General features: G+C 42.5%; 1 protein-coding gene across 7 annotated transcripts in view; it reads left to right on the forward strand.

Annotated features, from left to right (window-relative positions):
• Caln1 (calneuron 1) overlaps positions 1-25,982 on the forward strand; it is a 473,529-nt gene that overhangs the window by 202,318 nt on the left and 245,229 nt on the right. The window lies entirely within an intron of this gene.

Consider the following 25,982-nt stretch of genomic DNA (forward strand, 5'->3'; position numbering starts at 1 on the left):
TGTTGTGGTTGTTGCTTTCTCTTGTTTTTAAATCTCCTTCACCTTTTCTTTTTTAAAGACAGGTTCAAACTAACACTAATGTATGTAGCCCAGGCTGACCTCTAACTTGAGATATTCTTTCTGCCTCACCTTTACAAGTGTAGACATTAGAGGCAGGAGCCACTGCACTAGGCTTACATCCCATACCAAATACTCCAAAACTGTTTTTTAAAATCTGATTTCATGATGAAATATAATAGTTCAAAGTTTTTGTGTCTGTTGGAAGGATTAATTTTGTTTTTTTTTTGTTGTTGTTGTTTTTAAATTTATATTGTTGAAGATAGAAGCCTGGGTCTCTCATATGGTATACAAATGTTTCACTCCTGAGCTATGTCCTCAGCCCACTGTCAGCTTAGCTTACAATTTACTTTATTTTTAATTCTGTGTGTCTGTGTGTCTATAGGTGAGTACCTGTGTATGAGTGGGTGTCAAATCCCTTGGAGCTGGAGTTACAGACCATGATGAGCTGCACTGTGGGTGCTGGAAACAAAACCCGAGCCCTCTGCAAAAGCAGTATGTGCTCTTAACCACTGAGCTACCTCCCCCTCCTCGAAGTCATTAAAACCCAAAGACACCTCTGCAGAATAATCTCTTCCTGCATTATGTTTTGCTTACATTGTTTTCAATACATATATATTTTTGTGGTTTTGTTTCTACAAACAAAGAATAACTTAGACCACAAGTGGAAAGAAGGCTTTTAAATGAAATATTCAGAAATAAAGCCATGAACGTCAATAATCTCCAGGGCAGGGCAGGGCAGGAAAAGTTGATGATTTGTGAAGCAGACTGAGTAATTTTTTTAAAAAAAGTTATTCAAGCTTCAGGAAATTACATGGGCTCATATTTACGTTTAGCCCCCATAGTAAAATTACATTTTGTTCTGGATCTACAGCTCTGGGTTTTAAAATATAGAGCTATTAAAATGCACCAAGTAAAATTCCAAGGATTACAAGAAATATTTTATTTATAATGTTTTCACAAAGCTAGACACTTCCCCCATCTGTCTTTTCCAATATATTTTCAAAACCCAATTTATAGAGTATAGCTTTAGGAAAGTAAGAGAGAGAGAGAGAGAGAGAGAGAGAGAGAGAGAGAGAGAGAGAGAGAGAGAGAGAGAGGAAGGAGGGGGAAAGGGAGAGGGAGGAAAGGGAGAGGGAGAGGGAGTTGTGGTATGTCTATTTGTGTATAGTATGTGCACATGTTTGTGTGGTGTGCATATATTTGCGTGTGGTGTGTATATATGTGTTTTGTAATGTTGTGTATGTATGTGTGCTTTGGTATGTGTGTGTGTGTGGTGCAGTGTGTGTGGTGTGGTGTGGTGTGTGTGGTGTGTATGTATGTGTGGTGTGGTATGTGTATTATGGTGTGGTGTGTGTGTGGTGTGTATGTATGTGTGGTGTGGTATGTGTTTGTGTTGTGGTGTGTGTGGTGTTGTGTGTATGTATGTGTGTTATGGTATGTATGTGTTGTGGTGTGTGTGTTGTGGTATGTGTGTGTGTGTGTGTGGTGTGGTGTGTGTGGTGTGGTATATGTGTGTGGTGGGTGTGCATGTGTTAGAGCAGGTACATGTGTGTGTGTGTATGTGTGTGCAAGCACGCTCGTGCGCACATATGATATCCAGAGGTTGACCTCAGGCATTTTCTTCATTGCTCTGCACCTTCCTTTTTGAGACAGAGTGCCTACCTGAACCTGTAGCTCTCACAGACTCAGTTAGACTGGCAGGACAATGGGTTCCAGACATCCTCTTGTTTTCCTCCCTCACACCACCGTACCCAGCTTTTTCCTTGGGTTCTGGGGCTTGGACCCAGGTTTTAGGCTTACACAGTAAGCGTTTACCAATTGATCCATCCCCACAGATCCTTGTTTTTAACAAGGTCTCATTGTATAGTCTTGGACTTGTCATTTCCTTACGTTTGTAAACAGCGTGGTTTCTTCCATCTCAGGTGTCNGTGCATCGTGTAGTTGTCTCTTAGACCCCGCACAGCATCAGTATCCGTGCATCGTGTAGTTGTCTCTTAGACCCCGCACAGCNTCAGTATCCGTGCATCGTGTAGTTGTCTCTTAGACCCCGCACAGCNTCAGTATCCGTGCATCGTGTAGTTGTCTCTTAGACCCCGCACAGCATCAGTATCCGTGCATCGTGTAGTTGTCTCTTAGACCCCGCGCAGCGTCAGTATCCGTGCATCGTGTAGTTGTCTCTTAGACCCCGCGCAGCGTCAGAATCCGTGCATCGTGTAGTTGTCTCTTAGACCCCGCACAGCGTCAGTGAGTGCTTACCTTATCTCCCCTACCTTCTTCTGTTCTAAACTCTTTCACTTTCACGTTGGTATCTCTTTTCAAGACAGGGTTTCTCTGTATAGCCTTAGCTATGTGGAACTCACTCTGTAGAACAGGTTGGCCTCAAACTCAGAGACCCACTGAGTGTTGTGATTAAAGATGTGCACCACCTCCACCCGGCTTCATGGTGGTATTTTTATGCTAGAGGCTGCCAACTAGGAACCAGATCTGATCCTAGCCTACAAAGACTATGTGGAGATTCCAGTTGGAAAGGTGCATCAGCTGGTAAAAAGGTGATTGCAGCCAAGGCCCTGATGACCCAAGTCATCAAACTTGGTGGAAGGAGAAAACTGACTCCCAAAAGTTGTCCTCTAACTCCATACATACACAGGTACACATGAATCTAATGATTTAATGATACTTTTACAAGAATATTTAAATATGTATCCAGGATGCTGAGGCAAGAAGCCTTTACCTTTGAGACCCATCTGGGATACTTGAGATCATGTCTAAAAAGTTTTAAAATGAAAGACATTTACAATTCAGATGCCACCATCTCTATGTGTCTCACCTTTTCTGTTTTAACGTCGAAATGGGAAGATAGGGGTTTTGTCTACCCCTACCACAGGGAGCTGATGGCATTTGTCACTGTCCTCTGTTGTTTTGTGGTTACGGGATAGTTGTCTTGGTCTAGCCATCATACCACAATCTTAGGTTTCCGTGACAACCAAGGGAAAAGTCTGAGACCCTTTGAGAACTGAAGCTTTTTCCTGGTGTTTTTATTTACCAGGAATGTAATACAAAAGGCTAGAGCTACCTGTAAGTAAAGCTGGCCAAGTAAGCTGCTTTGTTGTTGTTGTTGTTGCAGTTGCTCTGCTTTGATATTGTGTCTCACCATAGTCTAACCTTGAGTTCACAGTGTTGCCTCTGCCTTCAAAGTGCTAGAATTACAGGTATGTCCCTGCATGCCAGGTTAATACTTTCCTCTTATAGAGATCCTGCTCCATAGCCCAGGCAGGCCTGATATTTACTCTATTCCCCAGGATGAGCTCAGACTTAAGAATCCTCCCACCTCCACATCCCAAGGGCTGGGATGGCAGGCAATGCTTCATGCCCTGTTCCTAATTCTAACTGTGCTTTTCATTCTTAAGTCTGTTCTGTTCTTTTTCACAATAAAAAATGGTTCTAGAAATTGCCACATTGTATAACTTACCAGACCTCGTAGTCCCCCACATCATGTATAAAAATAAAGCATTCTTTCGTGATTATAAACACATCAGTATCCCCTCTTCCTCATCTCTCCATCCTCAGACCTCAAAGAGGAGTGACCATTTTTGCATTGCTACACCCTCTTGCAGGTCCCTCAGTAGTAGAACCATGCTGTTGCCTGTCTCTACATTCTAATCTGTAATGCAGGCTGGCATGATGGGTGAGTGCAATCTGTACCAGTTAGGGTTGGATACCCAGCCTAGCCCAGACCTCTCTCAGTTCCCTGTCTTCTTCCCTTAGAAACCATGAATGGACTTTACAATCACTCATGCCTTCCTTTCTTCCTGTGCATCCCTAATGCCATGATTGATAATGCTCTTGTCAAGTTGATGGCTTCCTGGACACCTGCCTGCATCTCCTCCAGTGGCAGTTAATCACCAAATCCTATCACTATATATATATATCCACATACATACATCCACACACACATACACACACACACACACACACACACACACACATCCACATTTTAAAATATTTATTGACAGAAACCTGGCATTGCCCATCAAATCATCCATGTTTTTGGTTGCAATGCATAGAATCCCAGCATAGAACACCTGCATGCAAGGGATGAGATGATTCAGTGGGGAATGACACTTCAGGGTCCACACCCCTCCCTGCAATATACCATGTATTTTCTTCTCTTTCCACTCTTCCCTGAACTGTGACAGCTTCTCACTTTGCTTGACTGCATCTTCCCTGCAAAGAACATCTTCACTGAGATGTCACTTCCTCTGGGAACTGGCCCAGCTCTCTCTCTCTCTACTCTCACTAGATGCTACTGGAACCCTCCTGAGTATCTCCCACAGCAGCCCAGACATCTGTCTCTTAGATGTTGTCTGAGCTTCCTTCCTGTCAAGAGCATCTTAAAGATGGAAGTTTGTTTGAGGTCACAGTTCAGGGCCGTCCTAGCTGGGAAGTCAAGGCAGCTGGATCATGGGGCATCTGGTTGCATTGTATCCGCAGGAAGCAGGGGAGGAGATTATGTTGCAGTGTATTCAAAGGAGGTAGAGAATGAGATGCATGATATATTGTATTCAAATGAGGCAGAGGATGAGGTATATGTTACATTGCATTCAAAGGAGACAGGATGAGATGTGTTACATTGTATTCAGAGGAGACCTGATGAGATGTGTTACAAGTATGGCAAAAGACCCTTCTCTCATATGATTCTAGATCTGCCAAGGTGACAGTTGACACTAGCTATGTCAGGTGGCATCATGTCTGTTGTGAATGCGCCAGTGTTTCATGGTATTTATTGCTGGTTCACTACTTGAAGTGCACAATTCAAGCCAGGTGTGGAGACACAGACCTACCATTCTAGCTATTTGGAACACTGTGGCAGGAGGCAGGGGATTGTCTCAGTTAAGGGTTCCATTGCTGTCAAGAGAGACCATTACATCAACTCTTATAAAGGAAGACATTTCATTGGGGCTCCCTTACAGGTTCAGAGGGTTAGTTCATTATGGTGAGAAGTATGGTACATGTAGGCAGACATGGTGCTGGAGAAGGAGTTGAGAGTTCTGTATCTTGATCCACAGGAGACTGTCACACTGGCCAGATATGAGCTTATAAGACCTCAAAGCCCACCCCCACAGTGACACACTTCCTCCAACAAGGCCACACCTACTTCAACAAGGCCATACCTCCTACCAGTGCCACTCCCTATGGGCCAAACATTCATACACATGAGTCTATTCCTATTCAAGACACCACAGGGATCTCCATGTTTCTGGGCTACAGAGTGAGTTCAGAAGCAGCCTGGGCAACTCAGAGACACCAGGTCTCAAAATTAAAAGTAAAAACGGAGGCTGGGGAAGGAGATCAAAGGTGAAGCATCCACCTAGAGCCGGCAATGGAGGACCTGGGGCATGGCTTTGTGGTAGAGCTCTTGCCTAGAATCCCCCAGCGATGACTGAGTGAGGTTGTGTTCTTGCTCAGTATATGTAAGCTTGCCTGGGTTCTCCCAGTACCACAAAAATAAATGAATGAATGAATGAATAAATAAATAAATAAATAAATAATGGTAAATGAGGAGATAAATAGACAACCTATTCATTGTTAATATATTCATGGAGTTGAACAATCACTGGCACGGGCTTTTTGAGAACATGTCTGTTACTTCCTATTCCTACCCGGTACTACAAAACACCCACTGAAGTTCTTTGCATTTCCTTTCAACACCTCCAGCCCTATACAACTATCACCTCACCTTCAGTCTCTGTGCATGGACCTAGTTTGAACACTTTCTATAATGGGAACTGAGCTGTGTGGTCCTGCCCTGTGTTGGTTCTGTCTCTGCTATATCCCCAGTCGACTACAGAGAAGCCAGCATGTGTTGGGTTTCAAATTCAAATATTTGTGGAACTACTTTCTGACTGGATAAGGGTAAATTTAGAACTCCAGACTTCATTGCTCATTCATATATATACAGTATATGTATATGTAAATGATACATATGCATATGGTATATATGTATATGTTTACACACAGATGTATGAATTTTTCTGTCTGCTTGCTGATGTTTTCATTACTGTACATTTATGTGTGTGTTCATGTGTCCATGCATATGCTCGTGAAGCCAGAGTATAACCTCATGTGTCATTCCTCAGGGGCTGGCCACCTTGATTATCGAGCCAAGGTCTCTCATTGACTTGGAACTTACTAGTTAGGCTGACTAGCCAGCCTAGGAATTCTCTCATCTCTCTCCCAGGTGCTGACATTGCAAACACATGCTGCCTGGCTTTTTGTAAAGGATGCTGGGCATGGAATTCAGGTCTTTATGTGTGTATATGTTCAGTACACTGTTGACTGAGCCATCTCCCCAGTCTGTTAAAAGATCATTCTGAACCCCACAGCCTAAGCTCACCAAGACCCGTTACTAGATGCCAACTAGAGTACTTTGAAGCATCCTTCAAGTGTCAACAGCAGCAATGGCCAGCGATGATACGCAGTGATGATAGGCACCAAGCCCAGGTACCATAGAGACCTCCCTGTGCCAAGACAGCCTGTGTCTGACAGTGTTCCAGAAACCTAGTTACAGACAGCACACGGACAATTCTGGATCAAGTTCCAGCCACCATTACCCTAGAGGTTCCTTGAGGACAAAGCAATGTAGGAACAGTAGCCATATTTCCTGCGTGCAAATCCTGCACTTAGGTGTTGTGTCCCCGCAGCAATGGTCATTGCCAGCCTGGACCTTCAGAACCCAGTGGTGTTAGACATGGGTTGTGAAACACACTCTTCTTATAGAATTTGGAGTTAGAGTCTGTTCTCCAAAAGTCAAATTTGTGCTGCATTCTTAATAAGCCTATTAAAGCAGCCAAATTAATACTAAAATGTAAACAGAGGTTATTTATTCAATAAGTCCTTAATGGGAAGAAGGACAAAGAGATCTATAGCCTCTCCACTTCTTTCCAAGTTCATATTGATGGTCCTGATATAAGAGGTCCTCCTCTGATTGGTTCCCTTTCCTTCTCCCAGTATGAGATTCCTGGGGGGAAATTTCCATGTCTTTTGGGGTTCACTGTTCAAATAGTGCAAAAGTCAGACTTGGGGGATACAGTGTCTCTTTAGATTGTTGCCAGGTTGGTCACACCCCTTGGAATAGAGTCCTGGACTTGTGAACAGGAAGAGCTGGGCTTACTGCTTATCAGTTGAGGTTTATGGAGAAGGTGATTCAATTCCTACAAGGGGCGCGTTTTTATCTTGCTGTGCTGGGTGCCTGGTTTATACTAGGCTGTGAAGAGATATTGCCTCCGACACCAAGAAGACAGCTGCTTAGTTTATTTGTCCAGGTGTTCTGGAATAGATTGGGGACAAATGAGTCCTTACTTGGAGTTCTTTATTTTCTCTATACCTTTCCCCTAATACAAGGTGACCTTAGATAACCTTCTCCAGCTTGGAAAGACCTGAATAAGTTTCCATTGAGCTAACACCCTCCTAGCCCAATGAACATTTCTCATTATAGTTGGAATATAATGGCAAACTAAGAAAGGTTCCAGTTCTGTTTGGGTCCCTTCTTGTCTTTTTGGCTAGTTGGAGGGTGTTGAGGCTAAAGGACCATGGTTTTATTGGGGGGCACTTATTGGGTCAAAGGTCATAAGTGTTGACTTAATAGAGTCCATTGATCTCTTTAAAGTAGAATCTTTAAAAATATTATCTATCGATCTATCTATCTATCTATCTATCTATCTATCTATCTATCTATCTATCATGTATGTATGTATGTATGTATGTATGTATGTATGTATCTATCTATCTATCTATCTATCTATCTATCTATCTGTTGTGTGTCTCTGTCCCCCTCTGTGTGTGTGTGCGTGTGTCTGTGTGCATGTGTGCACATCATAGGGCACATGTGGTGGTCAGAGGGAAACTTTTCAGGAGCTAATTTTCTCCCTCCACCTCATGGGCCCTGGGGAATCAAACTCAGTTTGTCAGGCTTGGCAAAGTGCCCTTATCCACTGAACCACCTTGCCGGTGCCTTCTGCTTCTAAGTCTATAACCAAGTAACCATGCCCTTCTCCATGTTGTTCCTGAGTCTGAGCTTCTTTGCATCTATAGTTACTAGGAGGTTCAGCATGTGTGCCATTCATCACTGAGCTATGTGGGAAACATAGGCACATTCGTGACTTTCCACATCCTCTGAGTCAATAATGAATTCCCAAGCTTCATTCATTTAATTGGCTTCAAGTTACAAAATGGTACCAATTTTGCTTGGTAATCACATTTCAATTTCAATCTTTTTAAAATATGTGTATATGTATGCATATGTACATGTTTGTATATGCATGTGTGTGTGTACTTGTGTGTGCAGTTGTCCCTTTTCAGGCACCATCTACCTTGGTATTAAGGCAGGGTTTCTCACTGGCCCGGAAGTTGATGCATATGCTAAGCTGGATAACAAGGAATCCCAGGGATCCACATATCTATGCCTGCCTGACACTGATAGACCAAGTATGTGCTACTGTGCCTGGCTGTTTCTTGGTTCTTGTTTGTTTCTAAAGTAGATTCTGGGAACCAATCTCAGGTCTTTGTTCTTGCAAGCCAAACACTTTCCACACTAATCTATCTTTGCAGCACTTTAAAAATTTTATTCTTTGAGACAGGGTCTCACGCTGTAGCTCAGACTGGCTGTGAATTCTTGTAATTATTTTGGCTCAGCTTCTGAGAACTGGGATTACAGGGTTCAACCACCATACTCAGCTTTTTATTTCTGTCTTAATTATTAACATTAACCCCCCAGATCATACATTATACTTCATATAATATAAATCATTATATATGTGTATATACATACATACATATATGTACACACATATATGTATATACATACATATGTATATGTGTACACACACATATTATTTGTACACACACATATCTTTGCACACACATACGCACAATCACACACATGTATGACGGTGGTAGTGGTGGTGATGATAATGATGAATGCCTATGAACGAGTTAAAAAGGCTACAGTTAAAAGAGGCTAGTCACTGAGGGCAATCACAGAGCTGATATGGAGGTAGAAAACCCCTGTGGGGATAAGGAATTATGTAAGGAACTCTATCACAGAGCTGCTTCCAGTGCAGAGCTGGTTGAATGTACAGAGCTGCATCCTGATGAATGCCAGTTCTACTGGGCCATGTAGAACAGGGTTACTGTGCTGAGCTGAAATCCTGGGGACAGGTTTGGGAGTTCATTTGCTATTTACCCCATAATGTGTATCCAAAATGGACTCATGATGGCTACAGTGGGTACCACCTGACCTGGGTGTTAGGTACCTCTCTGTTCATATGGCAGGTTGGGGCATCTGGTATGTTCAATAACTTCACAAGCTTGGCTTTCCTGATATGGTTTTTTATATGCTCATGAGTCCATATGTTCCTGACCAGAGCTGATAGATGCATAAGTGGGGATATTTTATTTGCACAGGTAAGTTATTTATCAGTCTGTACCTTGTGGTTGGCGCTGGACAGGTGGCAGCTTTTACTTACACAAAGGAGGTGCACAGGGTCATTTTGTCTCAGTATTTACAATAAAAACAGCAAGCTGATGTGTTATAAAATGATACACTACAGTCATCAGGCTGGTGGAAAGGGTGGCTCAGTAGGCAAAAGTGATCGCTGAGTCTGGTCCCTGGGAACTACCTGGTGGAAGGAGAGAACTGATTCCTGAGAACTTTCCTCTGATATCCACACATGATATCACAGTATGTGTGTACTCACTCACACATGTACACATAAGTAAGTAAGTAAATAAATAAATGTAAAAACATTACAATGGAGTGGGGTACAGTATCATATTCATGTAGAAGGTTTATGTCAACATGCTTCTAGTTGCTGGATAGTGATGGAGTACTGCATTTATTATTTTCTTCTTTTGAATGAATATTTAACAAGGCACACATAAGGACTTTTCAGAAACCCTCCTGAATGTACATGGGGTCTGGCAGGTGGTGATGGAGACTCTACTTAGATGATGATTAGGAAAATGGAAGGAAGTGTTGGCTGAAGGTGGTAATATGGTCTACTTGGTAGGCAGTGTTTATTTTTCTGTCATTGAGAATGCTAGCCTCCCACTGTAGGACTGTGACATTGGCATTGGCATTATTGGCATCACCATCATAATTATGACCATCCTCATCAACATTCCCTCCATTCTCATCATCACTGTCCTCCCCAGCATCACCATCAACGTGCAAATTATCACCATTCTTATCATCCCCATTTTCACCACAACCATTCCTATCAATACCATCATAATGGTCACCACCATCACCACCCTACTGTCATAATCACAACCATCATCAACAGCAGTAGCACTGTCATCATCACCGTAATGATCACCGATATTAAAATATGTTAACATCGCAGGGCAGTGGTGACGCACGCTTTTAATCCCAGCACTTGGGAGGCAGAGGCAGGCAGACTTCTGAGTTTGAGGCCAGCCTGGTCTACAGAGTGAGTTCCAGGACAGCCAGAGCTACACAGAGAAATCCTGTCTTGAAAAACAAAACCAACCAACCAACCAACCAACAAAAAACAAAAAACCAAACCAAACCAAAACATTAGCATCACCATCATTACCATCATCACCACCATCACCACCGTCATCGTCATCACCACCACCACCACCACAGCTACCAACATCATCTTTATCATGGTATCAAGCTAACATTTACTTCCTAAAATAATTTTTGAAGCAGGATGTCATGTCTCTTATAAAAGCAACCTAAGCAAAAGAACTTATAAAAGCAACTTAAGTTGACAAAGGGTATATTTTTGTTTACTGTTCTGGGGGATCATGGTGGCAAAGACATGGCATCTGGGTGGGAAGAGATGGTGTCAGAAGCAGGTGGCTGGCTGGTCACCTTACATTTATACCTATCAAGCAGAGATAGAGAGATATGTCCCAATATTACCTCTTTTTTATACAGCCCAAGATCTCATCCCTAAGAATGGTGCTACCCACAATGGCCAGATCCTCCAACGTCAGTTAACCTAGTCAAGATAATTAATTCCCTATAGGCATGCTGAGAAGCCCATTGCTCAAATGATCCTTCATCCTTTGACAGTTAAGATTAACTATTGCACTGACTTTAAACATCTGATCCTTCTGCTTCTACCTCCTAAGTGCTGGAACTACTGGTATTTCCCATCATGTCTGGCTCACAGCAGTTACTTATTGGGCATTGTGTCCTGACATCTGATCAGGTTTATGTGCTGTTCCCATTATACAGATAAAGAAACTAAGGCACAAAGAAAGTAGCAACTTGGCCAGGAGAGGATAACTGATAAGTGGGAAGGCTTGATTGAGTCAACTTTGGTATTACCATCCTCTTTGCTGCTTTGATACTGAACCCACCCTCTAAGGTTCTTTACACAAGATTTTCCCCAGCCTAGGCTACATTACCCATAGGATTCCATTTGTACCTCTCTTCTGTTCATGTTGGTCTCTAGAAAGAGATTCATATTCCTTCTCCCTGTCCCACTCCTTCTGATGAGTCACACACCCTGAGCCACCCCCTACCAGGGGTTTCTGGGCTAGTGCTCTCCCACTGAGTCACACTCCAAACCTTTCACTGGGGAATTGTAGGCAGGAGCTCTACAACTATGCCATGTTACCAGCCTTTAACTGGCATGGTCTGGGCAGGTAATAGAGAGCGATAGAGTAGTCAAGGGACAACCTTTCAATAGGATATGTGTATTGAGTCACAGGTTATCGACCTCAGCCAATAACCTCTCAAGGCTTGAGAATCTGCCCAAGGACATTTTCCCCACTGTCTATTCTCTGTTGACCAATGGGAGGGGAAATATCTACATCCAGCTTTCCTTCCAGCTGATCTTGCTGGTAGAGTTGATGAAAACATCTGGGTCCTTCTGAGTAGGCCTTTCCCCATCCTTCTGGTAGAATATTCTGGAATGATTAATGGAGGAGAGAGGTAGCCCTTTCCCTTTCCTTCCTGAGATCTTGGTAGGAAACCTGAGGTTGGATGTGGATCTTTGTGTGGGCAAGTGTGAAAGCACTTATGTGTCCATGCATAGAGACCAAAGAATAATCTTAGCTGTCATCCATTAGGTGTCTGCCTTGTTTATTTTCTTTCATCAGCAAATAAGCTAGCCTGGAGGAGTCCACTTGTATCAACCTCTCCAGAGCTGGGATTACAACTCGTGTCACCATGCTTGACTTTTGTCTGTGGGTTCTATAGCTTGAACTCAGGTCCTCATGCTTGCAAAGCAAGCACGTTACTGGTGGGTCCATCTCATTAGCCTGTTTATCTTAAAAAATAAATAGCCATTTGCCATTTGCAGAACAGTAACAGGAAAGAGGATCTTCTGGGTATCAAAACATTTTCATAGTTTAGTTTTGAAACAAAAACCTTACTGCAATAGAACAGACAGTTGGTGCCACTACTCATGAATGTCTCCTGGTTATCTTTAATTGTTACCTTGACAAAAATATAAAATCACCCAAGAAGAGGGTCTCAATAAAGGGTTGTCTAGGTGAGGTTGACCATTGGACATTTCAGTGGGGGATTGTCTTGACTAAGGTAATTGATGTGGGAAGAACCAGCCCACTGTGGGTGGCATCATTACTTACATAAAAAGTCTTAAACTTTGTAAGAGTAGAGAGATTTATCTGAGCACAAGCAAGCGAGCACACATGCATTCAATTCTCTCTGCTCCTGATAGAGACAGTTCTATGGCTAGTTGTCTCCAATTTCTGCCTTGACTTTCCTGAAGTAATGGGCTATGACCTGGAATTTGAGCTAAAATAAATCCTTTCTCTCCTAAGTTGCTTTTTGTAAGGGTATTTTATCACAGCAACAGAAATGAAACCAGAACAGATGGGTGTAAAGTTGGAACTCAGAAATGTGTGGTGGTGTGGTTGTGGCCCAATTTTGCAAGACCCTTAAATGTATTTTCTGTTGTTGGGTAGCAAACCTACAAAAACTTGTTCAGACCATGTTCAAGTGGGAGGCAGACAGGGATTTCACAGTGAAGCCAAAAGTGCTCAGACATGATGTCACAAGTGGGTACCACTCTGAGTGTTGGGTATCATTGACAAGAAGGGGAGGGGGTGGGTGTTTTCAAGGTTGAGTGACAGATTATAGTGCTGAACCTTTGCAATGTTTTCAGGTAGAAACCATGCAACGACAGAGGCTTCATTTTTATGTATTCTTCTTTTTTTTTTCTTTCTTCCATAGAATGTGTGAACAGTTTTGCTTTACTGCTTCATAGATTTTTTTTTAAATGTCCCAGGTTAACTTTCCATTGGGAAAACCTCATTTTCCATTATATCAACATGCTTGATAGAAAGGGTAATGAGTGAGATTACAGGCCCCATGCACCAGGGAAGATGGGCTTGCCAACAGCTCCTTTATAGGCTGTTTTTATCAAGTGTATTGTCGCAAAACCAATTTTCATGTTGAAATGGCTTTTCTTCCCCCTAAACAAATTGCTTTTCATAGCATTTGACTGGGGTGACTGCCATCGTCTTTGAAGATTATCTAACTCACGTCTCAGCCTGGGTTAAAATCCACACTTCTACAACCCCTAGAAGGTCAGTGTCTGGGGTTCTTTTATTCCGTGTAGATGAATTGATGGATAGTCAGTGGGAGAAAAGAGTTTCCAGAGGAATCTCACACAAGAAGAAAAGCTTTGAATTTTCTAAAATAAGATTTCAGACAATCTTGTGGGGAGTGGGCACTGGAATGTAGAAAGAGTGCCATCAAAAGGCTTGCTTTGGTTGAAATCTGAAATGTGCCCCACAGACTCATGTTTTGAAGTTTGTTCGCCAGCAGGTGGTGCTGTTCTGAAGGTTGTGAACATTTAGGAGTTGGGACCTGGCTGGAGGAAATAGATTCCTAGAGGTGGAACTTTGAAAGTTATAGTCTGGTCCTGTTCTTCCTGTTTCACGGTCTGTTACCTCATGAACAACCTTGCTGTCATGCTCTAAAATGTCCACACACTCCCCACCATGAAGGACTGAAATGTCTCTGAAACTGTGAGCCAAAGGATGCCTTTAAGTTGCATCAGTCAAATATTTTGTCCCAGCCACACAAAAAGTAACTAACACGCCTCCACTTCATTCACTATTTTGGCTTTAATTGGCATTTTAGTTGTTTCTTGTTCTGTACAAAATCACTATCAATATTAGTAGTCTAAGATTCATCTTTACTCTTTTTGGTCTTTTCTTCCTCCTGTGGTGTTGTGTTAACTTTTCTTGGGGAGATTTGTGCACCGTACATAGGGAACTGACAATAGGCCAAACACAGCTCCATCAAAGTCCAGCAAAGCAAACAAATGAATTTATTTGGTTTAATTGGAGAGCACAGGTAAGGAGCTATGTACCCATTGGACCCTGATATGAAAGTTTCACTTCTATTGCTGTGATAAAAATATCCTGACCAAAAAAAAAAAAAAAAAAAAACCAAAAAACAAAAAAAACCCTGTGATGTAAGAAAGGGTTTATTTATTTGGTCCACAATTCTATGTTATAGTCCATCACTGTAGGGAGATTAAGGCAGTAGCTTTGAGGAAGCTGGTCATATCCAGAGTGAAAAGCATACACAGAGAGATTTACCACAGGTGTGCCTCGCACTCAGCCAACTTCCTCTACTCTTCAGGACTCAAGTCCCGGTAACATTGTTGCCCACTAACAGGCTGAGTCTTTCTACATCAATTAACATAATCAAGACAACCTGCACATAGGACAACCTGACTTAACAGTCTCTCATTGAGACTCTCTCCCACGTATTCTAGATTGTGTTAGATTGTCAGATGACCCCAAACCAGTTGCATCACTGCTAAGACCCAGCCCATTATAGATCTCGACCTCACAGGAGCTGCACTCTGCAGCCCCTTTGCATTTAACTGTCCATTTCCTATATACTCTAGTAACTCTGAGGCTCTCTCACAGTTAGGAGAAGGCAGGAGGGAGTCATGGCCAGACTCCAGGTGAGAGTTCTGTGACTCTCCTCCCATCTTCTACCAGAGAGTGTTCAAAGCTCCATGGCCATCAATATAGACCTAGCCACCTTTGTAGTGTTCTGCTCATTTCATTGCCATTGCTATGGGACCACTTTATCATTGCCCCATGATGGCATCATGGAGGAAAAAAAGCCATACTACAATTTATCATTTGAATGCCCCCTAGGTGGCAGTGTTGAGGCAGGGAACTCTTTAGGAGGTGTGGCCTAGTAGAACTTTATAGGTCATAAGGATCTACCTCATTCCTGAAGGAGATAAATGTAGTTTGCATGGGACTGTAGGCTAGTTCCCATAAGTTGTTTTAATGCCAGCATCTCCTTTATACATATCCTGCTCCAGCTTTTGAATGTGCCATTGCTATTGTGATGCTGTCTGCCTTGAGACTTTTCAACCAGATTGTTTCAAGCTCCTAGAACTAAAGAAACCTCTTTTTTTTATTAGGTACCCAACCTCAGGTTTTGTGTTATAGCAGCAGATATAGACATTCCTTGTCTGTTTTTCCATGAGGCATATATTTTTATAATAAATAAGCATATGGTATCTATAACTTTATATCCTGTCATCTTGACAATATTTACTTTGTTGTATTATTTGATAGATAATATTTTTTTTTGTTGGGCATAATGTTGTACCATGTGGCTGTACTTGAGTTGCCATCCAATAGGCCCTTGTGTTGTTTTTCCTATTCTGTTTAGATAATTTAAAATTTAGAGACAAGTTACAAGAACCATATAGAAAGCTTCGATATATAATTCACTCAGATTCTCTGATGGGTAACCCTTGAGATTACTTGCTTTTTTCTTCCTCCTTCTCTCCTTCCTTACCCACTGTCTTGTCTTGAAATTAAAGAGGTATATGATAGATAGGCAGTTTGATAGGCAGATTTTAAAAAAATGATAGATAATAGATAGATGACAGGTAAGAGATGGCTGATATGTTAATATATGTGCATTTGATAATAGATAAATATAGATGATAGATAGGTAGAGCATTATCATCTTTTCTAAACCTTTGTGGAGTTGGCAGCAGGCGTGATGGTCTCTACAGTGTGTTTCCCAGAGACACTCTGCACTGAGTCATAACCACAATCAGGAGATCTAGTAAAAACATCACCGTGCAGCATCTGGCCCACAGAAGCTCTACCCACATGGGTCAGGTAGCCCAGTCATGTTCTTTACAGCTAAATCAGCTACTCCATGAGTTTAGTTATGGTTTTCTCTGATGTCTGTTCAGTTCCTCAGACCCTAATGAGATTTCTTAGCTATCATGTTTTGCATTGTTTTCTATCTCCACACAGATAAAGCACAGGTTGATTATTTTGTATCTTGTCCCATTTTGCTTTTGTCTAATGTTTCATGTTTTTATTGAAACTGTGCAACTTCAAGAAAACAACTATAAGTAAAGAATTAGGTGTGTATATGACTAGATATGGGTAGTTGTATGTGCAGAGTGTGAAGATTGGTCTGTATAAATATACATCTGTGGGGCTAGAGAGACAGCTCAGCAGTTTTTAGTACTTGCTCTGCAAATAAGAAGATCAGAGTTGCGATCTCTACAAACCCACGTAAGCGCTAGGTGGGTGTGGTGGCCGGCCTGTCATTCCTGCCTCAGAAGGGAGAGACAGGAGTCCTTCCGAGTAGGCTAACTAGCAGGATTAGCTATATTGGTGAACTCTCGGTTTGGCTAGAAGCACGTGCTGTTCTTGCAGAAGACCCCATCTCGATGAGTAAGGTAAATACATCATTGAGGATGATTTTCAACACCAATCTTGTGCTTCTGCGTGCGTGTGGACACAAAGATAGATGCGTATTCTTTACTTTCCTCATTGCTATGGCAGAATGTCTGGCTGCAGTTAAGGAAAGAAGGATTCACTCTGGCTCATGGTTAAGGGGATACAGTCTCTCCCGGTGTGGAAAGTGTGTGTGTGTGTGTGTGTGTGTGTGTCTCACATTGGTGGAGGATAAGATCTCTGGTTCCTTCTTGGTGGATCAGGAAGTGGAGAGATCTTTGGCTAGAACTAAGCCTGAGCTGTAACCCTCAAGCCTTCCCCACAGTGACCCACTTTCTCCATGGAAATGCCACTTCCTAACAGTTCCATGAACTCCCAAAATAATGGCACCACCTGGGGACTAAGTCCAAGCTCTGTATCAGCCTGTGGGGGACATTTCAGACTCAAACATTAGCATTATTTAAAATACCTGTAGTGGCTGGAGAGATGGCCCAGTGGTTAAAAGCACATGCTGTTCTTGCAGAGGACCCAAGTTTGGTCTCCAGTGTCCACATCTGGTGGCCCACAGCTGTCTGTAACTCCAGCTGAAGCGGCTCTAACATCTCACTCCTAGCCTCTTCCTGCACTCTGCTCACACACAGACACACAATGCACACGTAATTAAAAGATAAAAAAATCTTTAAAATATAACAGAACATATTAAATGTTTTATCTGTGTATGCAATCTAAAGAATATTCTACAATATATATGAAGAAACAGACATGAATTTATTGCAACATACCTTCCTCTAGCATATTTGGGTACTTGGACACACATGCACAATTTTTAAACAAATCTTTAAAATGATTGTACAAACATACATACATATATACACATACACATATATATGGAGACACACTTATTCAGATTATTTTTAAGTCTTTTAAGTCAATAATAAAGACTGGAATTATGATAGTGGTTATTACTAAGCTGGAAGGAAAGGAATAAACTAAGGAAGTATATTGGTAGCCCCAAACTATGTCATGTAAAATTATTCCATGAAGTCTTTTTAAAAAAAAGATTTAAAGGAAATGTGGAATAATTATAGCTTTAATAACAGTGGGTTAGATAAACACTCATTTACTTCACATTCTCTTTTATGGGCTCTTATGTTTGAATATCTTAGGATATGAGATCAATAGTTTTAAAAGTGTGAATGGGAATAATAAATAGAAAATTAAGACTGGTAGTTATACCTGGGGAGTGAGAATGAAGGGACCAGGAAGGGAGAGCCTTACTAGCACATGTATTCATTTTTTTCTCTTATTTTTTTAAAATAAAATAAAATCATAATGGGAAAGCATGCAGATTTCTTACATGCGACTGTTGTTTTAGAGAACTTCAGTGTCCTCTAGACCATTATCTAGGCCATTCTGTATGTATAGAAAGTGCAATAGTGAAAGGTGTGAGTGAGGCTCAAGCCCCTAGGGGGCAGGGATGTAGGATACATAGTATCCAAGACTGTGGTACTCAAGGAACCTGAGCCAAGCTTGAGCCCTCTAGGGAGGTACAACCCCCAGGGCAGCAAGAACAAAGGAATGAAGATTCCAGAGGAAGGCAAACACCAGGTGACACGTGGCTAGGTTGCCTCTGTCTCATGACTGTGCTGGAGGAGGTCTGAAGGTAGGCTCTATAAAGATGCTGTCTCAGGAATTTATTTACTGGCTTTTCCCTTCATTGTCATAATAGTCTGACTGACTTCCCTTCCCCTCCCCACTCCTTCCCTTCCTCCTTCCTTCCCATCTCTCCCAAATGTGGCAGCGTGCAGTACTGGGAATGGAGCCCAGGGCCTTCTTCATGCTAGCAATGTTGCTGAGCCATGTTCTATATCACTGACTAGGGATTGTAAGTAGAAGCTATTCCACTGAGACACACCTAACCACTCCCTAGGGGATTCTAGGCAGATGCTCTACTGTGGAGCCACACCTCTAACCCCCCACTGGAAAATTCTAGGCAAGCATCTACCGATGAACTGTATCTCAAGCCACCTATTTACTTTCTTATTTAGAGACAGGGTTTTACTAAACTGTCAAAGCTGAACTTGAACTTGTGATCCTTCTGTCTCAGCTTCCTAGGTATTTGGAATGACAGATTTGTGCCAACCAGTCTAGCAGCTTTACTTATTTTTAATGGACACATTTAATTGTGCATGTTCATTGAACATCGGGTGAGATGTACAGAATGTTTAAGAGTTGGGTGAGGCGATTAGCATATCGAACACTTCAAGCACTATTATGTACATGCTGAGAAGCATCAAAAATACTCTCTGCTAACTATTTTGCTGTCATGGCTATCAAAACGAGTGTCCTTACAGACTATAGAACATGAAAACAACTTCCTCCCCTCCAATTACACTCCTGTAACCATTAGCCTTCCTCTTCCCCACACCTTCAGACAATGATAAATACATGTGATAGTGTTGTCACCTTGACAAAATCTAAACTAACCTGGGAGAAAGTTCTCTGAGCATTCCTATGGGGAGGTAAAATTGAGGTATGAAGACTCAACCACTGTGGGTGGCACCATTCCCTAGGATAGGATCCTGAACTGTATAAACTGGAGACAGCAAGCTGAGAACTAATATTCATCTGCTTCTTGGCTGTGAATACAAGGTGACCTAGCTGCTCCGTGCCCCTGTTATCATTCCATGTCTTCTCTGCCATGCCTTCTCCACCATGATAGACTCTACCATCTGGAACCATGAGCCAAATAAACCCTTTCTCTCTTAAGTTGATTTTGTAAGACTATTTTAGCACATCCACAAATAAGACTGTGTAAGACATCACAGTAAAACCAAAACCAAACAAACAAGCTAGATGTGGTAATGTACCTATTATTCTAGAACTGGGAAACGGAGATAAGTAGGTTCTAGCGCTGGTCAACAGTCAATCCAGCATGGCTGAAATGAAGAGTTCCATGTTCACTAACAGATTTTGCATCAAAAACAATATGTAAAGAGATTTGAGGGAGATACCTAGTGCCTTATTTCAGGTTATTCTTGCTGTGATAGACACCATGTCCAAAGCAACTTGGAGAGGAAAGGGTTTATTTGGCTTACACTTCCATGTCACTGTTCATCATTGAAGGGAGTCAGGACAGGCGCTTAAACAAGGCCGAAACCTGGAGGCAGGAGCTGGTGCAGAGACCACAGGAAAGTGCCGCTTACTGTTTTCTTCCATATGGCTTGCTCAGCCTGCTTTCCTGTAGAACCCAGGACCACCAGCATTTTCTTAATTAGGGACCTCCCCTCTCAGATCACTTTAGCTCATGTAAAGTTGGCATAAAAGTATACAGCACACTTGACATTGACCATATAAATGTATGCACACATGGACCTGTATAGACACATGCACCCTCAAACATGCGCACATACAATATTTTAGGATGGGAACTGTGTCGTGTGGGTGTGTGGTCCAGAATGTGACCCTGGGTGGGTTTTCAAGGCAATTTGTTCAAGTGATAAGATTCACTTGGAACAATTGCAGGGCTCTGGAATAGAACTGTTGTTTTGATACAATAAAACTTCACAAGCACAAAGAGGAAAGCAAGCTAGCTTAGCCCTACACTGCAGGATGCAGGCAGATAATGAGGAATTGTTTTTAGTGTTCAATAGCCAAGTGTGTTGGCTAGTTTTGTGTCCAGTTGACAAAAGTTAAAGTCATTTTCTCAGTTGAGAAAAATGTCTTCATCAGATTGGCCTGTAGGCAAGTCTGAGAAGGCATTGTCTATTTCTGATGGCTATGGGAGGGCCCAGGACACTGTGGGTGGTACCATCCCAGGGCCAGTGGCCCTGAGCTGTACGAGGAAGCAGGCTGCGCAAGCCATCAGGAGCAAGCCAATGAGCAGTGTTCCTCTGTGACCTTTGCATCAGTTCCTGACTCCAGGTTCCTACCTTGAGTTTCTGCCCCAACTTCCTTCTACGGAGGACTGTGATGTGGAAGTGTAAGCCGAATAAAACCTTTTCTTCTCATGGTTGCTTTTGGTCATAATGTTTTATTCCAGCAACAGAAACCTAACTAAGACACCAAGGGAGGATTAAGGGTGGTCAGCTTCTATCTTTTACCACTGACATTAAGTGGGCCCATCGCTGTGTAATATTGAATCTAATTACCATCCATTGGGAAGGATCTTGCATATCCCAGTGCTGGCTGAGATTTTCCTCCTGACCCTACTCACTTTCTCCTGTCGCTGTCTACTGGTTTCTGCCTCTTCCTTCCTGCCCATCATGAGGGACAGAGCTTGCTCAGCATCCTGCCCTAGCTCAGCATACCGGAAAAGCATGTACAAAGTCTGGAGCAGGGGCAAGGTTGCTGGGAGTCAGCTCTTGATAAGTCATTTCCAAGTTTTTGCTTTTGCCAAGATAACTTCTAACTCCAAACAACTTAAGAATACAAGTGTCCAGGGCTGGAGAAATCGCTCAGCAGGTAACAGAGGCAGAAGTTAAAGGAGTTAAAGGTCATCTGTAGCTACATAGTTTGGCTGGATGAGTTTCACTAAAAACCTTCCCTCTCCATTGATGTAGATGGGTAGATGTGGGTGGGTATATAAGCTGTACCTGAAATGCTCACGAGCCTGCTATATTATTTTAAACATGTGATTTCATGCTTGTGGGATACATTTTGAGAGGTGGAGTTGATGCATAGGAACAAACATTTTCATCTGAGTATGAACTGCCAAATTGCATTTCAAAGGGCATACACACATGCAGGCCCGTGTTCCCCCCACGTGTGTCTGAGACAGCCTCTTCCTCCACAGCTTCACTCCCACCTTGTGCTAATGTCTTGATCCTTACTTGCCTTCCAGGTGAAATGTGTTTCACTCAGCTTCTGTTCCACTTGCTGCCCTCCCCTTAAAGTTCGGGTTGAACAGAGCTTTCTGTACTTACGAGCCCTTTGTAATTCCTGTCTTGGAACTGCCTGCTCCTGTTCTTTCTCTAAATATTTTTCTTTTAGTAGGTATGCTAGCCCTTACTTTTCTTACTACTTTATACAAGTTTTTGTTACTGTGGAGAAGAGGCATGGATTTAAGGTCTTACATATGCACTACCACTGAGCCACGCCCCCAGCCCCTCCCTGGGGGATTCGATTTTACTTCCGAGTTACACCCTCAGCCCATGGATTTTGTTTATTTGTTTGTTTGTTTCTTGTTATTGTTTTTTGTTTTGAGGTATGGTTGTATTATGTAGCCCAGACTGTCCTTGAACTCACAGCTTTCTTTCTTAGTCTCCCCATGACTATGATTTATGGGTATGTGGCCACCAGGTCTGACTACAAGCCTTTTTTTTTTTTTTTCTTAACATTTTATTGGGTTATGAGTTTCACAGCATGCACCGCAATCCTACTCATCTCCCCTCCCTCATACGTGCCCTCCACCTTTGCAACCTCCCCCCAACAGTGAAAAAAAACTCATTGTCAAAGCTGTAGTGTGTCACAGTATATCCCACGGCATATCCTTTTGTCCACACTTCTTTGCTTGCAAATGCTCATCGAGATGAGTCATTGGTCTGGGACAAGGCCTCTGGCTTCTGCTACTCTCTCAGTATTGGAACCTCACTAGGACTCCTCTCAGAAATCCTATTGTTGCCCTGACTACAAGCTTTTAAATTATGAGTAAAATTATTTCTGCTCTTGTGATACATCTTGTCAATGTAAAAACCACAGCTCTCATCTTAAAGGTACTAAGAGATCGTTCTGGAGTTATTTTGAGTGACTTGGGGCCAGGGAACACAGATTTAAGTTAACCCAAATTCCACATTCTAACGTGGAAGCCATTTCACAGATTTTTTAAAATTTAAATAGAGTTTTACAGAACAAAGAAAGTCATAAATTAAGGCATCTTTAAAATACATTGGAGGGCACCCTAAAGGGGGAGGCATAACATGATGGGAGAAGCTATTTTGTGGTCCCAAGATGATGTCTGATGACATTCTTAGCTCTTGGATTGGTAGAACCTTGTGTTCCTCTAAGTAGGTAGCTTCTAAGAGGTTTTTATTTATTATCATGAAGTGTTAGATTCACAGTGGGGCAAGGAATGGCTGTTCAAGACTAACTCAAGATAAAGTGATTAGCCTCTGAACCCACAAAGTTCCAATCTCTCCACAGTACTGATTGGTCCATTCAGTCTCTGCAGGCACAGACTTCTTCCAGGAACTTTTTGTTCACAGCCGGACATAACTTCCTTTTGGGAATTTTTGTTCACAGTTCCAAAATGTACTTGTATTGAATTTCCAATTTTACCTTTCTTTTTGGTGATGGTCCGCTTTAATTATCAACTTGACAGAATCTAGAATCCATCACCTTGGAAGGGAATCTCAGTTAACCTGTGGGCATGTCTGTGAGGAACTTTCTGAATTGGATTAGTTGAGGTGGCAAGACCCATCTTGAAATGTAGGTGGTACCATTTAATGGGCTGGGGACCTGCACTGAGGGAAAAGGAAAAAGTGAGCTGAGCACAGGATTCATCCCTCTCTGCTTCTTAACTGTGGGTACCATGTTTCCCCCGATGGGATGGAGTATCGTTGAAATATGAGCCAAAATAAACTCCTTTTCCCTTAAGTTGCGTTTCTCAGAGTACTTCATCATAGAAACAGGAGAGGGCACTGGGGCACTTTTGTTTCTGAATTTTCACAGTGCTTAATGTGAGCTTTTTGTTGTTGTTGTTCATTCTGTTTATTTGTTATTTGCTATGAGAGGGATTACATATTTTAAGATTTTATTTTAATTATCGTGTGTATGTATTTTTGTGTGGGTATGTGCATGTGAGTGCAGGTGCCAATGGATGCCAGAGAGGGCGCTGGGTATGTGTGACTGTCTCTTTGTGTACTGAGTGCAGGTGCTCAGAGTCCAGAGGCATCTGGATTCCTGGAGCTAGAGTTATGGATGGTGAGCTGCCTGATGTGGGTGCTCTGAATAAAACTTGGGTCCTCTGGAATAGTAGTCCATGCTTTTAACTGCAAGCAATCTCCTCCCGCCCCTCGCCCCTCATAATCACTTTTTACACGTATCTACTTAATTGTCCTGACCCCGTTGATTGAATCCTTCTTTGAATACTATTTGAAAATGTCATCCTTATTGTATCCTGAACTTTCTTGTGTATCAAGGCATTTGTTGATTGTGCCACCATTTTGAATGGAGTCATTGGAAATTTAGCCACTGGCTTCCTCTTTTTGTGGTACACACAAAGGCTGTGATAAAGGTCTTTATAAATAAATCTTTTCACACCTTCTCATTTGTTAGGCTGAACTTGGGCAGATGGAATTGCAAAATCAAAACAAGAGAGTCCCTAGCAGTGGCTGTGTTGTGTTGTTTGTTTGTTTTTTTGGAGGGGAGGGGGTTTTGAGATGGAGGTTTCTCTGCATAGCCCTGGCTGTCCTGGAATTTACTCTGTAGACTGAGTTCAAGGCTGGCCTTGAACTCAGAGGTCCACCAGCCTCTGCCTCCTGAGTGCTGGGATTAAAGGTGTGCACCACTACCTTGGCCCTAGATGTGCTTTGATTGCAGGATCATCAAACATACTCAAGAGCAGAGAGAACAGCACAAACTCTTGGCACTCACCATTGAAATCCATGGTCCCTCCCTGACTCCTGGCCCCTCTGTGTCTGCTTCTGCCTTCTCCTGTTTTCCCATCTTTTCTCTCCACTTCCTTCCTTTAGCCTTCTCCTTTCCTCTCCCCTTTCTTCCCTTCCTCTAATTCTCCTCTTCCTTTTCTGCTCCTCCTGAATATCCCTTGCTCCCTTCCCCTCATCTCCTCCTCTTCAGCAATCTCTCTTCCCATCTCTCTTCCCATCATCTTCTCTTCCTCCTTGGTATCCCTTCCTTCCCCCTCTCCCCTTGTCTCCTCTTCTGCTTCTGTTTCCAACTCTTTCTTCCCTCTCCTCTTAGCTCATACATATACATTTTAAAATTACGTTTATTTATTTACTCGTGTATTGATTTGTTTTCTGGTGTGGGTATGCGAGGGCCCCAGCGCTCACATGGAGTTCAGAGGACAACTTTCCATCCCCTTAAGGATTAAGTTTCCGGATGGAATTTGGAAAGCAATTATTTCCCTCTTCTGAGCTGCCCATTTAATGTTGGAGTGCAGGGAGGAGGTCAGGCTGCCTTGGCTGATTTCAGATTTATTTCTCAAACCGGAGCTGGTGTGAGGCTTTGAAAATAGTCTTTTCAAAGGCACGGACTTATTTTGGCAAGAGAGCCAGCTTGTTAAAACAAAATAAGAGAGTTGGCCATTTTAAGCGAATAAATTACTTCTCATTGATAATGGGATATTCACGCAGCCTGCAGTAGAGAACAACGGCCTTCGTAGGCAGGCCTTTTAGCAGGGCCTCAGGAGGCAGAATGGACTGGGAAGATGAAGGGCTGGTGTGAAGGAGTTCAGAGAACCCCTGAGGGAGATACTTTTGGGGTTTGTTCAAGATGCAATGTGCCTCTCTCCAGCTGTATCTCTTTGCCTTCCACACTTTACCCCAGAGTTGTACTAAAGTCCACATGACTACCTTTTATAGGTAGCAACTTCAGGGCCACCCTTAGAGACCCTTAGCAAATACTCTATTGCCAAGCCACCTGCTCTCTCAGCCCCTCCTGTGGATTCTAGGCAAGTGCTCTACTGGTTAGCTACACCCCTAGGCCTCACTGGTGTTTGAAGCTGAGTCTCACTTTATAGCCCAGGCTGCCCTGAAACTCCCAGCAATTCTCCTGTTCCAGCTTCCTGGTTATTGGCATCACAGGTCTACAACACTACCAGAGACTGCTATTTTGTACAACAAACTAGAAATGTGATTTGAGACATGCTGGTGTGTGTCTTTGCACATGAAAATAGAAAGAAAACAATATAGCTATATGATAACAACAGAAAAATCACACAAGAGAAAGGAAGCCAGTTCTGGATTAGACCCTGGTTCTTATATCCTGGCACTTTGTCATTCTGCCCTGAGGCTTGGTGCCTTGAATTATTGACAGCTTTTGTTGTTTTGTTTGTTTGACTTGGTCTCATGCCATAGCCTAGGCTAGTCCTGAACTCACTGCATACCACAGGTTGGTCTCACCTCATGGCAATTCTCTTGCCTAGGTAAGCCAATGATTACATAAACATTTGCTTTGGGGTGTGCAAACAAACAAACAAACAATAACTC

This window comes from Mus caroli, chromosome 5 (assembly GCF_900094665.2).
Source record: "Mus caroli chromosome 5, CAROLI_EIJ_v1.1, whole genome shotgun sequence".
NCBI classification, from domain to species: domain Eukaryota; kingdom Metazoa; phylum Chordata; class Mammalia; order Rodentia; family Muridae; genus Mus; species Mus caroli.